General features: G+C 38.1%; 1 long non-coding RNA gene across 1 annotated transcript in view; it reads left to right on the top strand.

The window, feature by feature from the left end:
- LOC310637068 overlaps window positions 1–14,920 on the top strand; it is a 32,365-nt gene extending 17,445 nt beyond the window's left edge. The window contains exon 3 of the long non-coding RNA XR_014491863.1: window positions 14,574–14,920. This is a non-coding gene — a long non-coding RNA (uncharacterized lncRNA). The remainder of the gene's footprint in view (window positions 1–14,573) is intronic.
- The last annotated feature ends 999 nt before the right edge of the window (window positions 14,921–15,919 follow it).

The raw sequence follows: 15,919 nt of genomic DNA, 5'->3' as shown, positions 1-15,919 counted from the left end.
CCACCCTGAGTCTTCGGAGAAGGGCGGGATATAAATGGGATTAAAATAAAAAAAATTGCAGTTTAAAACAGGGAGAGACATAGTATTTGATGGGAAAAAGCTCTTGTTCAACATATTGAACACTGTGAAGTAGTCCAAACTAGTATATAGGTAGTCCTCGACTTAGAATAATTCATTTAGTGACTGCAAAGTTACAACAGCACTGAAAAAAATGTGACTTATAACCCCGGTCTTCACACTTACGATGATTGCAGCATCTTCACATCATCTGATCAAAATTGAGGCACCTGGCATGTATTTATGATGGTTGCAGCATCCTGGACTTATGTGACCCTAATTTGTGACCTTCCCAGTTGACTTCCAACAAGCATGTTCAATGGTGGAAGTCGGATTCACTTCACAACTATGTAGTTGACTTAATCACAGCAGTGATTCACTTAACAACCATGGCAAAAAAGGTTGTAAAATTGGGCAGGACTCACTTTACAACCACTTTGCTTTTAGCAACGGAAATTCTAGTTCGAATTGTGCTTGTAAGTGGAAGACTCCCTGTAATGTAGATTTTCACCGTCAGTATCATGTAATGTATTTCAACCATCACATGTTTGAAATTCCATCTATACCAGTGATGGGGAACCTTGGCTCTTTTATGACTTGTGGACTTCAACTTCCAGAATTCCTGGGAGTTATTCCTGTACTTATATCTTTGATTTTTCCTGCCTAAATGTAAAACTTTGCTTTTCTTTCCATTAAAATTCATTTTGTTGGATAAGGCTCATGGTTCAAATTTGTCAAGATCTTTTTGGATGCTGAGCTTGTTTTCTGGGGTGTTGGCTATTCCTGTCAGTTTAGTATCATCTTCAAATTTGATGAATTTCCCTTCTATTCCCTCATCTAAGTCATTTATGAATATATTAAAGAGTACTGGGCCTAAGATGGAGCCTTGTGGTACCCCACTGCTTACTTCTCTCCATGTGGATATAGTACCATTGAGAACTACTCATTGAGTATGTTTTGTCAGCCAGCTACAAATACATCCGGTGGTGATGTTGTCTATTCCACATTTTTCTAGCTTACCAAGAAATAGGTTGTGGTCTACTTTGTCAAATGCCTTACTGAAATTTAAATATACTATGTCCACAGCATTTCGCTGGTCTACTAATTTAGTCACTTTACCAAAGAATGAAATAAGAGTGGTTTGGCATGATTTGTTTTTAACAAACCTTTTCTGGCTACTAGTTATAAGTTTGTTTGCTTCTAGTTGTTTACAGATCTTTTTTTTAATTATCTTTTCCAGGATCTTTCCAGGTATTGATGTTAGACTGATTGGTCTGTAATTTCCTGGGTCTGTTTTTTGAGTCTGTTTTTTAACCTTTCTTGAAGGTGGGAATCACATCAGCCCTTTTCCAATCCTCAGGTACTTCCCTGGTGCTCCAGGATTTTTGAAAGATATGGTACAATGGCTCTGAGATAACACCTGTCAGCTCCTTCAAAACTCTGGGATGTAATCTGTCAGGTCCCAGTGATTTATATTTGTCAAGGTCTGATAGGTGTTCTCTTACCATTTTCTTATTTTAATTTTTATTTCTAGTTTGTCTTTTACAGTAGTTTTTTTTGGTATGTTGGGCTATAATTTCTTTTTGTGTGAAGACATGCAAAGAATGAGTTAAGCAGCACTGCTTTCTCCCTACTGCCTGTAACTTCCTTGTCATCTTCTCTTTTTAGTGGACCTACAGTTTCCTTGACCTTTTTCTTATTATTAATATGTTGAAATAAACTTTTTTATTGTCCTTGACTTCTGTTGCAAGTCTTTGTTCATTTTGAGCCTTTGCTTTCCTGATTTTATTTTTGCATGTTCTGACTATCTGCTGATAAACAGCCTTAGTTATGTGTCCCTCTTTCCATTTTTTATACTTGTTCTTTTTGTCTTTCAGTTTGTCAGAGAGATCTTTGTGCAGCCATGCTGGTTTTTTCTTTTTCAGTGGTATTGTGCTAGACTGGGCTTTTATGATCACATTTTTCAGAGCTTCCCATGCTTCTTGAATTGTTTTCCCCTTTAGGATTTTCATCCATAGAATCTTTCCTAGGTTCTCTCTGAGTGTGTTAAAAACAGCTCTTTTAAAGTTTAAGACACTGGTTAGATTATATTCTATTGCTTATGTTTGCATTATATTGAATTCCAGCATGATGTGGTCACTTTCACCAAAGGTTCTGGCAACTTTGACTCCCTCTATCACTTCTTCTCCATTAGTAAGAATTAGGTCCAGTATAGCTTTACTTCTAGTTCCCTCCTCTACCTTTTGTATGAAAAAGTTGTCGGCTGGGTTGGTTAGGAATCTGTTTCATCTACCACTCGCTGCAGAGTTTGTCTCCCAGTTGATATTAATGTTTACATTGTGAAATATGCAGTGTCCAAAGAACAATTTAAAAATTAGGAAAGTGTGCCACAAATTGTTAGAAGGAGATTTACATCAGGTCCATTTACAGAGCTTTGCTTCTTGCACATCCATTTTTGGTTAACATTAATATTTTTCCCTATATGTTTGATCCACTTGATCCTTAGGGAACACTTTAAAACAATTTGTCTTAAGAAAACTATTGATAAATTCTGCGGAGAACCTATGCTCATTAGGCTTTGGAAATATCACTTCCTTTTATCACTGACACAGTAAAATTGACATCTTGATTCTCAAGCAATTAGAGCATACAGCTGTAAAACAAGTTCCATTGCAATATAATGCTATTTTGCATGAGAAAACACAAATGTAGCATTTATTGCTAATTTTGAGTTGAGGTTTTGCATGCTGTTGCCCCTCTCTCTGCTTTTGAGACGGAACCGGAGCAAGTTTAGTTTGGGAATCAAGCTACAAAACAGAGGTGAGTTTAAGATAATCATCTGCCTACTTTTTGAAATATTTTATTACGACAATGCACAGATTGCAAAACAATTTGCAACAAAAAAGTACTAAAAACAAAAGGCAATTTAAAAGAAGATAAAAGGTACCCATCCAACATAAAATCTAATATACCATTTTTAAAAAAGAATTTGGATTGTCTGAAAAATGAAAATTCTGTGACAAGCTTAGATTACTTTTGTTAGAAAAAAACAGGCGATGTAATGGATTGACTTCCTACATATCAGTCATGTTGGCCCTGTGCTGGTCTGGCATGACTCAAAGTTGCTTGTGAGGGAAAACAGATTTAGAGTTCTCAGAGTGATGGAGGCAGTTTTGCTACCTCTTCGGACAATGTCATCCCCCCCCCCCCCCCCCGTTCTGAGACAGGCTGTTACAGACAATAAATGGTTCTGTAGAGTTTCAGCCTTCTGGCTATAGGCCATAACATCTGTTACTAACTTATCTAGGAGGAAGCAAAGAGATTTTGCATTTTTTTTTATTGCAAGTAGTTTCAGTTCAGTTTCCATGTCAGCTTTCAAATTAAATGAAAAATTTCCATGAAGTTTTGTACAGAATATCAATGTACAAGCTAGAAGGACTGTGTATCCTGCCAAAATAAATGAAGGGTAGAAATTATTTTTTGAAAAATGTCATGATACATTTGATTTGAACTTATTTTCATTTCAAATTAAATTAAAATCCACTTCAGTCAATTAAATACTATTAATATAAAGACTTCCCATTTATTATATGAAAATTAAAATTGGATAACAAAAGTATCCAATATTTTAAAGTGCTCCATATGACCATGCTCAGGTTAGGCCTTTCTCTCTAAATAAGCTTTCCTGAAAAAGGTGTTTTCTAAACTGTTGGGGCTTCAAACTAGAATTCCCAGTCACCAATAATCCTTGAACAGCATCTGAATCTTTTAAAGCAGGATCTTCTTAATTACATATTAATTAATCTTAATTATGGCACTAATTCTGGAGCTCTCTTTCTGAGGAGGTTTCCCTTGATACTGAGAGTAGTATGTGTGCTTATCCATTGATGGTGTTCAGATATGTATGCCCATGTATGCAAGTGTGTGAGGTTTCATTTGTGTTTTGTTTAGGCTTGAACATGAGACGAACATATTTTTGTTAGTCTCATTGCTTTTGTAATAGGCTATTTATTTTATCCATTTTATATACTTTACATTCAGTCTAAATAATTGTATAATGATATACAAAATTATTTTAAAAAATAGAAAAACAAGGATTTTGTGAATCTTGACAAAATTTAGGCATAGGGTGACAAGCTTACTGAGAACTAGCCACAGATACAAGCATCTTCTTCTCTGTTGCACTCTTGGTTGGATTCTATTGAATACATTCCTGGATTTCTGGATATTTCCAAAGACACCCGGGAATTTTTACAAAAAAATATATTGTTCTAGTGTGAGAAGAAAAGTGAAATAACTTGAGGGAGGAGTGAAATGCATCATCAGTCTTGAGTCCCTTCATAGCCACAAAAGCCTACCTTGAATTCTGGTGATTCTTATTTACCGCCAATTTGCTTTGACTGTTAGTAATTCAGATTCTTGTAGAGAGCATTAACATAAAATAAACCTATATTCATTTGAATTGCATGGACTTCTGATTTACTGCCTAATTATATATACACTGTATAAAACAAACTCTGCTCGACAATGACTCTGTTGATTTCTTTCTCCACTCACACCCTCCCAGTTGCTTGTTCTCCCATATAGTTTTAATGTGTGGTTGCTAACCTGTGTTTTAAACTCTGGCTAGGAGTGGGGGCACATTTCAATGGAGAAGAAAGGGAGTGAAGCAATTATTCTGGTATCCTGTAGCCAGTTGGATAGAAGTAGGCTGCTTTAGGATTTGAGACAATAAACTCATTCATAGACAAAACAGTCCAGAAGTGTATCATAAGTAATATAAATTATAGGACAATGTATTCTTATGCATGCTTTCTGCAGACTCCAGAAAAACTGCAGATGGATCTCTTTTCCTGCCAGCTGGACACAGACCTTCCTAGTTAAATTTATGCCAAACTTCCTAATCTCACCCTGAATTCACTTAGCTTCAATAATTTTTCATGCATGAGGGAGGATGATCCGCAGTAACACCTGGAAATGCCCACCAAGAACATTTCTGAGAAAATGTCTTTACTTGGCATCTGTCAACTCATCCTTCCTTTTGAAGGGTTATAGAGTACGTCTGTTCATCATAGCGATATGATTGAGATAAATAGCATACATCTAGGTCAGCAAGTGCCTGTGCATCAAGGCGAGTACAAGAGAAGGCTATTAGAGGCTATTCAAGAGAAATACAGGGAGCATAAGCAAGCAAATAATACTATATATATATATATATATATATATATATATATATATATATATATATATATATATATATATATATATATATATATATATATATATATTAATATGGAGTTTAAGCTACCGAAGAAGCTAGAATAGCAGTGAATTATCGAAGAGATGTGATGGCAGAGAGAGACCGCCAAGTGGTGGTCAAGCTGAGACTGACCAGGGTAATTGCTTAGGAGAGGGTGGCATGAGGCAGTGGATTGCAGGGAGAAGAACCCTTGAGACTGAAGCTTGCAACAGCCTCTGTAGTTCAAGTATGCCTTAGCAACCTTTCAGCTGGTCCAAAGCTTCTCATTTACTGATTCACAGAAGGGAATCTTCTATATAAGGGAAGGCAGCATAGGTTTTAAAGCACAGGAATGCTTTTTTTTGTTCATGCTACTGATGGTAGCATCTTCTAGGGTAGCCTTGTTGTATAGTGTGGATTGCAGTACAATCCAATGTCAGCGTTATTACAACGTGAGCCACTAAGATTAGCCAATTCAACTCAAAGGAGGTTTGTGATTGTCCCATCATCCAAAACCGGATCCTGGTCCTCCTTGCCACTGAGGAGGCCTCTTATGATCAATTGGAATAGAGGAGCTTCTCCAAGTTAGAGTCCTGATAGGAAAATATTCCCACATCCAGAACTGTTCACTTTTCTGATTCCATGAACACAATCCTGATTTGCTGACCTGTGGATGTCTTCTCTCTTTTTGAGATTTAGTTTCAGTCTCTTGCCTCCTATGGATTCCATCATTGCCTCCTGGCTACTTTCAACCTCTGCATAGTTGCTCTTTTAAAAATACCTGTGGTGGTTATTTCATGCATTTGGATATAATGCACTGACAGCTCTTCAGACTAATCTGTCTTTTTAACTTTTTTGTGCTCAACTATGTCTGATGGTACCAATTTCCTCCTTCACTGGAATTAAGAGCAAGAGAACAGTCATTAATCTATTCCTTTGTTACATCTAGAGGGCATGCATCTCATAGTTGTAAGGAAGACCAGTAGTTTCAATAAGTGAAATAAATTGCAACAACTTCACTCATTCTTTCTCATTTTCCAATAAATCAGTAGAAAGGAACTTCTCTTATTTCCCCTCTTTCTCTAATCTTGTTAATTTTTTAGTAGACTGCACACCAATAAATCCTAGAATTATCTTGGAAACAGTTGATGAAAATTGACATTTTCTATCTGTGGTATTAGCCTTGTCTTGGTTAATAAATGTTTTGCTTCTGTGCAAGTTTTATCTTTGGAGAGTGATTTGCAAGGATTAATTGTTCAATAGAGAGAGAATGGTGGTGGTGAATGTAATATACAATTGAAATACAAAGAAAGATCAAGAGGACCATTAAATTGTATATCCCTGGCTACATCAATTATCTGGTAGTTTTAGGAAGATCACACCATGGAGCTGTATAGTACACCATTGTAGGTGGAATGTGTGTCTGTGAAATACTTTTTGTTCTCTCTCCTTGGACCTGGAGATGGATAGGAATGTGTGTGGTTAAACGTCAGACAATGCTTTGAGAAATTGGACCTTTAATCTGATATAATACGGAATTGTACTTAGCACTATGGTCAACAAAGTCTTCAATCTTTGATCAACAAAGGAGAAAGATCTTTGACAGGGTGCTTGTTTTTCAACTAAAAGGTCTCACATTCAGGCCAAAGGATCTGGGAATAGTATTGAAAAAGAACTGTTTCTGAGACTGCAGAGGTATATTAATCAAAATAATGAGAATGGATAACATAGGCAGTCTGTAGGTTGCATTCTCCAGATGATTCTTTTGCCACAGTTTCAACAGAGAAATTTTTGTACCTATTTATAATCCATTTTAATTTTTATCATTTTATACACCAGTTTTCTCTCAAATAGGGCAAAGCAAGGAAAACTGCATGCAAAATTGACCATGTAACTGTGAGGGTGCAAAAGAGAGCTCTTTCTCTTCTACTTCCTCTAAGAGAATTAGATCTGAATTCTTGTGAGCTTAATTTTTAAAATAGCATTGAATTAAAGAGGCAAAAATCAGTCACACTCCGCCTCCAATCCCTAAACTGCTAGGCAGAACATTGTTGAAGATAAAATGGCAGGAATATTTGAGTGACTGGGTCTTATTTAAGAATACTTTGTCCAATGCTTGTCTGCATATATATTACTGGACTTTCAACAAGCTTACCCTAACCATTTGTGGTATTTTGTTTTGGACTGAGTTAGTTTATTGTCTCTTGTGAAATTTTAACCTATAAAACTGTAATGATTTTTATGAGAGAGCTACCACCAATATGAATAGGAGATTATACCATAAGCTTCATATGAACTATACTAGCTCATCTCTTTTACATAATGGCATTCAGAAATTAGGACTCTATTGGCCCTCAATAAGTGTTTAGCGGTAGCTGATTATGAAGCAAAATTCAGTGTTTTTCCATTTCCATTTCCATTTACTTTTCTTATCAAGTCTTCTAGCTTGTATACTGATTGCTGCTCACACATTTTATCCTTCTTAGATGGAATGGTTCAGGACCATGCTGTTTATAAAACTGCCCACCAGAACTTCACAGTTGTGTTGTGGATGTAGTTGACATCAAAACGTCATTCTTTTTTTGGACTCTCTCTCTCTCTCTCTTTCTCTCTCTCTCTCTCTCTCTCTCTCTCTCTCTCTCTCTCTCTCTCTCTCTCTCTCTCTCTCTCTCTCTCTCTGTGTGTGTGTGTGTGAGCCTTAAATTGCAGAATAAGCAGTTACTGGTATGCAAGCAATTCTTTCATCCTTCTTACTAGTGTAGGGTAGAGCTCAAAACAGACTTGACTATTTAATTGTTGAAATATTAGTTGCTTTAATAACATTTTAGTGATTGTTTTAATTGTATTTTTTGCTGTTGAATAGAAATGCAAGTTTAATAGGCCCAACTGTTGAGAAAGTGGGCAATATACAAGGATTGTAAATAATTTGTATACAAATTCCAATTCCTTTCATGTGCATTTAACGGCAAGAGGCAAAATACTTGGCTTCTTATGCAATCTCATATTGTTACAGTCTGTGGAATCAAAGAGGGATGACCTATTGTTAGACTCCTTTCTATTATGTTATTGCTCTGATGGGAAAATATCCTTTTTTTATTGAAAAGTTTTACAATACATTTTATCTTTAACAATCCCTCCCCCCTCCCTCCGCCCACCCCTTCCTAGCCCTCCCTAGCCCTCCCCCCCTTCCCCCCTCCGCCCTCCCCGACTTCCCAGAGCTAAATACAAGGTATAAAAGCAAAAAGCAATCATAAACAACCATATGCTAACAACAATAAACTATTAAGTCTATCGCACTCTAGCTCATATGAAATGACTACAAGCAATACTAATATCACATAAAAAAAAGAAAAAAGAACTTATTCGAATGCTAAGTGAAACTTTTTAGTCCCATATTTGTTCTGGATATAATCAATCCACTTTTTCCACTCCATAATATAACGTTGTTGCGAATGATCTTTCAAATAAGCCGAAATCTTTGCCATTTCCGCCAGGTCAGAAACTTTTAGAGTCCATTCTTCTATAGTTGGGAGTTCCTCCTTCTTCCAATATTGACCTACTAAAAGTCTTGCTGCTGTAATTAAGTTCAACATCAACTTAGTGTCCACAACAGTAGTATCTGTAATTATGCCCAATAAGAACAATTGCGGACAAAACTTTATCCTTTGCTTAAATATCTTCTGCATATTCCACCAGATTTTAATCCAAAAAGCCTTAACCTTTTTACAGGTCCACCATATATGAAAATATGTTGCATCTTCGCCACCACATCTCCAACATTTAGGTTGATAGTTCAGATACATACTTGCAAGCTTTTTAGGATCTAAATGCCACCTATAAAACATTTTGTAAAAGTTTTCTCTTAAGTTTTGAGCTTGTGTAAATTTTACGTTCCTCACCCAGATCTTTTCCCAAGTGTCCATTGTGATAACTTCTTGAATATTCTGAGCCCACTTTATCATACAATCTTTAACAAGTTCTGTTTCTGAGTCAATTTCTATCAATGCAAGATATATCCGTTTGATATGTGCCGGACCCTGATTTCTAATATGCTTTACCAAATTTTCATCAGTCATTGAGAAACCAATTTTCTGGTCTTCTTTCCACCTGGCCCGTAATTGACCATATTGAAACCAAGTTTGAACAATCTTCTCATCTCGTAGAAGATTATACGGCTTTAAACACCATACGTTCCTCTCCAAACTTAAGATCTCCTTGTACGTAGTCACATCATGTTTGAAGCCAACATTTATGTTTTCTATTGCATGTTTCGGAATTGCCCACAACGGTATCTTGTAGTCTAACTTATGTCTATACTTTTTCCAAACTCTCAGCAATGCCTGTCTTAAAATATGCACTTTAAACACATTATCTACCTTCTTATCATACAATAAATATGCATGCCAGCCAAATAACAAGTCGTGGCCCTCAAGATTTAATAATCTCCCTTGTGTCAAATTAATCCAGTCACTTATCCCTGACAACGCAGCAGCTTCATAATATAATTTAAAGTTGGGCATTTTAAGACCACCTCCATAATAGACTCCTTTCTATTATGTTATTGCTCTGATGGGAAAATATCCTTGTATAGGACCTGAAAGAAAATTTTTGAACATTCTTTCTTATACACAGGTAGTCCTTGACTTACAATAGTTCATTTAGTGACCATTCAAAGTTACAACGGCACTGTATGGCTATTTTTCACAGTTATGACTATTGCAACATCCCCATGGTCACATGATCAAAATTCAGACACTTGACAACTGACTCATATTTACAACAGTTGCAATGTCCCGGGATGACCCTTTTGTGACCTTCTGACAAACAAAGTCAATGGAAAAGGCAGATTCGCTGAACAACCATGTTACTAAATAACTGCAGTGATTCACTTAACAAATGTGGTAAGAAAAGTTGTAAAAATGGGACAAAACTCACTTAACAAATGTCTCTTATTAGAAAGAGAAATTTGGGATTCGATTGTAATTGTAAATTGAGGACTACCTGTAATCTCTATAATAGAGTCTGTTCCCGTAGTATACAAAATATGTTCTTCCAAATAAAATCAAAATGAACCTCATTCTCATTGTACCTCATTCTCTCATTTGGAATTTCTGCTATGGCTGAACCAGAAATTGACTTTGCAGCTGCAAAAAAGGCTACGCAAACCCAAATAACCCCTTAAATGTGATATTAGTCCCAGAGCAGTGCAAATGTCACATGTGGATGGATTTTATGATTAAGACTCCACCAAGCTGCCATTTATAAATATGCAGCCCCACACATAATGGATGTGGGGCCACTCATACTGGGGACTTGATTGGGCCCTAGTCTCTGTCCTACATGATTGTTTATCCTACTGTATAAAGAGAGTATCTGATTGAGGCTTAGTCTTGGCTAGCTTCTGTTAAAATACACCTTTCTAAAAACTTATCCCTTTATCCAATTTATTACTAGCACGTTATATGATCCCATCAACAACACACATTGTATTGTTCAGATAGTTTGTCTTACATGTAGGATTTTATTGTCTGTGAAATTCATCTATGCAGCTGACTGGCAGTAAGCCAGCAGGTTGGACCAGATTATTATTGCATTTACATAAGGAACACACTGACAGTTGAAAACAATGATATGATGGAAGTCTAAAAAATTCCAGTCTGTTATTTATTTATTTTGTTTAAACACTGAGTAAGACTTCATTAAGCATTCCTCTTCCTATCCCATGATAAGGTTTGGCAGCTTTCTGTTTATTATCATCAATTGTTGTCATAAGCCATCTTGATAGAAACTAACTATGTTTTGTGTCCAAATGGACATTTCCCACAGGTACATCATCAACCTTATGAATTATAATAACAAAACAGACTGTTGAATTTGCCAAAACACCCACGATGGCCCCATTTTGAACTAGTGAGTAGGCAGACAGATGGCTAAAAACTAATTTAGAAGTTAACAATAATTTGGAGATTTGGAAAAAATATATATAAATGCAGACAGATTACACAACTCAAATGCAACTGACATATTTCCCATGAAGAAATGTAAAGCTTTAAAGAGCTCTCCCCTCTATGAGTAATAGATTACAACTTCTATCATTATGGTTTCTGGTTGGGGATGTTGGGGCTGTAACCAGAACACATAGAATAGTAACAACAGAATAACGAAGTTGGGAGAGACCTTGGAGGTCATCTAGTCCAACCCTCTACTCAAGCAGGAAATCCTATACCATTTCAGATAAATGTTGACCAGTCTCTTCTTAAAAACCTCCAGGGTTGGAGCACCCACAACTTCTGGAGGCAAGTTGTTGCACTGATTCTAATTGTTGGGAAATCTCTCCTTGATACCTTAATGAAAGGTGTCAGATTTGAAAGGCTACTATACTGTATGAAAATGATCAATTTGCCATGTCTGAATGCTGGCAGATAGAGAAGATTGGCTGTTTTCCCCCCTTCTTTTTTACAGCAAATAAAAGGGTATGACAAACTGACAATACTCACTTGGATTGAGTAATTTTTAAATCTCCCCAAAATTTGTTGCTCTCAGATCAAATATTGTTGGAGCCAGCAACTTTTGGCCATGTGATCATTTCCTTAGAAAGCTTTTTCAGTCTTTAAAGGAAAAGAGTATTAAGCATTCTAGTGAAAACGTCTCCATCCATTCAGCCCTTGACTTCTGTTTGGGAGGGGGTTGTGAATTCTTTAAAAATGCTGTGGAAAATGTGTTCCAAGCCTTGTACAGGGACAGTATTTTTCTGCTATTCAATAAATAAGCTATTTTCAGATTTCTGCGGGTATTTGAACAAATGTTATGGCTGCTAAAAAAAACACACACCCCAAACATTAAGATAACAGCGTCAGCTCTTTTTTCAAGCTGAAGCGGAAGAAAGCTTGAAAAAAAGTCAGGCTACTTAATAGCACACTGCTGTAGCATTTATGCATGGTCCAAAGTGTTTTTGAATTACTGTCAATTCAAGCACAGCCCTAGTTTATGAAAGAAAATTAAATTATTCCCTGAAAATCAGATTCTCAGGTGCAATTACTGATTGCCTATATTGTGGATAAATTTCTGTATTAGCATACAGTGGGTGGCTAGTACAGACAATTGGCCCCAAAACCTATGCTGTTAAGTGAGACATTTGTTAAGTGAGTTTTGCCCCACTTTACAACCTTTCTTGCCATAGTTGTTAAGTGAATCATTGCAGTTGTTAAGTTAGTAAGCTAAGTTTTTTAAGTGAAACTGATTCCCCCATTGACTTTGCTTATCAGAAGGTTGCATCATATGACCCTGGGACACTGCCATCGTCATAAATATGAACTGGTTGCCAAGCATCCATGTTTTGATCATGTGACTATAGGGATGCTGCCACCATGTGAAAACAGTCATAAATCAATTTTTTCAGTGCTGTTGTAACTTTGAATAGCAATAAATCAGGAGTGTCAAACTGCCGGCCCACGGGCTGGACGTGTCACACAGAAGCCACGCCCAACCCATTGCCAGCAATGGCAAAACAGTCTCGATACGTCGCGTGATGTCACGTGATGTCGTGAGTTTGACATGTCTACACTAAATGAACTGTTGTAAGTTGAGGACTGAATATACATAGAAACTATGAAAGGTGTTGTGATCACATAAAGTATGGAGAGAAATCCCCTCAGTTTTCTTTTATGTTGCATATTGTACTATGGTCGAGATTCATATATGATCTTATCCATATAGGGTTTCTCCTTTGCTCTTATCAGAGAAAATAAGCTTTAGATAAAATATTGTATTAAAAGTCTTCTTTATTACACTGTCCTGAATGTTGACTTTGAGAGAGAGTTTCGTATAGTGGTTAAGGTACTAGGTTAAGAAACAGGGAATTTGTGAGTTCAAGTCTCACCTTAAGCACAAAGCCAACTGGGTGACTTTGGTCCTGTCACTCTCTCTCAGCCCTAAGAAAGAAGCATTGGCAAAACACTTCTGAAAAATCTTGTCAAGAAAACTGCAGGGACATGTCCAGGCAGTCTCCAAGAATCAGACACAATTGAAGGAAAAGAAAAAAAAGTCTGACTTCTAATCCAAATAAAATTCTATAGTCAGGGCTTATTCACCAACAGTTATATAAATCTATATCATAAGGTAGTATTAACAGCTCAACTGCAGTATATATTGGAAAAAGAAGCCCTTTTAATCTTCATTAAATTCAAATCCAATATATAGGATTTACAACAGTGAATTTGGAATACTAGGGATTTAATTATTTTGATTAAAATTTCTACAAAATTAAAATAATAGCCAGTGTACTGTTAACATGTAGGCTGTACCTTCATTCCCATGCCAACAAATCAAAGCTGAGAAGCATGTGATTCTTGGAATACAGACAGCAAAACCCACACATTGCTACGATTTCCTTATTTCCTGATTTAGATTAGGTCAGAAAGACAGGAGGAAGTTAATTTGTTGTTGTACTGGTTTTTATCTTATTTTAACTCATTAAATGAGCTGGAGAAAAAAAATTCAGAGGAACTAATTAAAACTTAATTTGCAAGAAATGTGTTCTTTTTTGCCTGTTCTGAATTAAGCTAGTGTCTATCATTAGATTGATTGATCTGAGATTAAACTTGTTTTTTTTTAATTAAAGGAAGCCTTATCTCTCTTGTCTAAAAGTTTCCCTGACAATGTCATTTGAGGCACTGGAAATATATGATAAATTGTTTTTCACAAATAACAAGTACTCTTTAGTGAGATTCTTTAATTCTATCTATCAACGTAGGTGGCCTGGATAAATTCAGTCCTAGACATGCAAAACTAAAGAGCAATATATAGGTAGGGGGTGTCAAAATACAAACATGACTATATAACTAAGCCCTCATCACATTCATGTAAAAATGGGGGAGGGGATTTTATCCCATGGGTTGTGGGATCTTGACCTTTTCAACTTTCCATGTGGATACCCTTTAAAGATACTGCAGTAATTGAGTATTTAAGATGAGAGAAGCTAAAAAAATGACTAGTTGCTCTTAAAAAGCAAATTAAAGAATATACATTTAACAAGGTAAGTTACTTACTTATCAAAAGAAAATAAAAACCAAGACTCATATAATACAAAAGATGCTTACAAATGAAAGACAAATTTTAGGGTGAGATAGATACACAGAAAAATAGTTAATAATTATCAGAGAGAAAGACAAAAGAATATGTTTAAATATATTTCAATGGATGATCAAAAGGACTAGAGATTAATTGAAAATCCACACTGAGTAATCTATGGAATCTAATATGACTGTGCATCTTCTAGGTGATTCCCTATAACAGTGATGGCGAACCTTTCAGAGACCGAGTGCCCAAACTGCAACCCAAAAGCCACTTATTTATTGCCGGGTGCCGGGTGGGTCACGACAGAAGGGTGAGTGTGGACTCTTCGATGTTGCTCATGGGGAGGGATGCCTGTGGGGCCAGGCAGGGTTGGGGGGGTCTCTGGAGGGTGGGGCGGTGGGCAGGAGGTTCATCCTGCAAGGTGAGGCGAGGCAGGGGGGCAGGGTGGGGGTGCCATTGCCACGGGGCAAGGCAAGGTCTGGCAGGGGCTGCTTTGACACCATAGGCCTCCACACACAGAGGCCAGAGAGTGCATAGGGGCTGACAGTTTCTGTCAGCAGCCACAGCCTGCCGGTCCCTTGACCGGCACACTCTGGGGCTCCTCAGCCTGCTGCAAATACCGGGCCAGCCCTCCAGCAACAGGTGGAGTAGGCGAGGGGGGAGGCGCGTGATGAAGAAAGAAGGTCAGAGAAGAAATGGTTTGGAAAGCGAGGGCATCTGGGCAGTGGTGGGTGGGGCAATCTCTCCAGCTCTGCAGCGGCAGAGGCCCTCCACCTGCTGCTTCAATGGCTGTGTGGGCAGAGCTGCGAAGAGGGCTCAGAAGTCGAGTGAAAGGGAAGAGGGTGGGTAGGTAGGTGAGGAGGGATCTGCTGAAGCCGCCCTGAGGAGAAGACAAAAAGCAACCCCGTCTTGCCCGCCTCCAGCAGTTCAGAGAAGCTGCCTCTGAGCTGGACGGCCAGCTGACAGCTGAGGAGGCGATGCAGTGGGTCGTGCCCAGGAAAAGGAGAAGATGCAAGGCCAGGAGGGGTGGGATGGGGAGGTGGGAAACCAACCATGCTGGGATGTAACTGGCCATGTGGGACCTCGGCAAGTTAGTGGGAGGCTGGTTGAAGAGAGGGACAGTTGCAGTTCTGCCTGCTTTATTATGTGGCAGGCTGGGCAGGAGGCAGTGGCGATGGTGATCCCTGCATTGCCAGGCCTGCCTGGCAGCAGTTCTGGAAGTGAAGCTGTGCTGCCTATCCTCACACTGGTGGGGCTGGCGGCAGGTGAAAGCAGGCTCTGGCGTGTGCACACCCCTCACAGCTGCTGCTCTGCATCGTCCCGCGCATGCCCCCAGCCCCTTTTTGCCATCTCCATCTGCTGGGGAGGAGCCGGGGAAATAGACTGGGTGGGGTGGGGGAGCTGCCAGTGCTGCTGCCATGAGGCGAAAGGGGATTGGACCTAGCGCCCTCTTCCCAGTATCCTGCTGCAGCCTTTCACGCAACCCCATTGGTGCTGCAGCCAATTTCAGCAACGTTGCCACACCATGGCTGTGGCAGCATACCAGGA

This window comes from Vipera ursinii (genome assembly GCF_947247035.1).
Source record: "Vipera ursinii genome assembly, chromosome: 3".
NCBI lineage: Eukaryota > Metazoa > Chordata > Lepidosauria > Squamata > Viperidae > Vipera > Vipera ursinii.
Note: the sequence above shows the minus strand (reverse complement) of the source record. Positions and strands in the feature narration are given on the sequence as shown.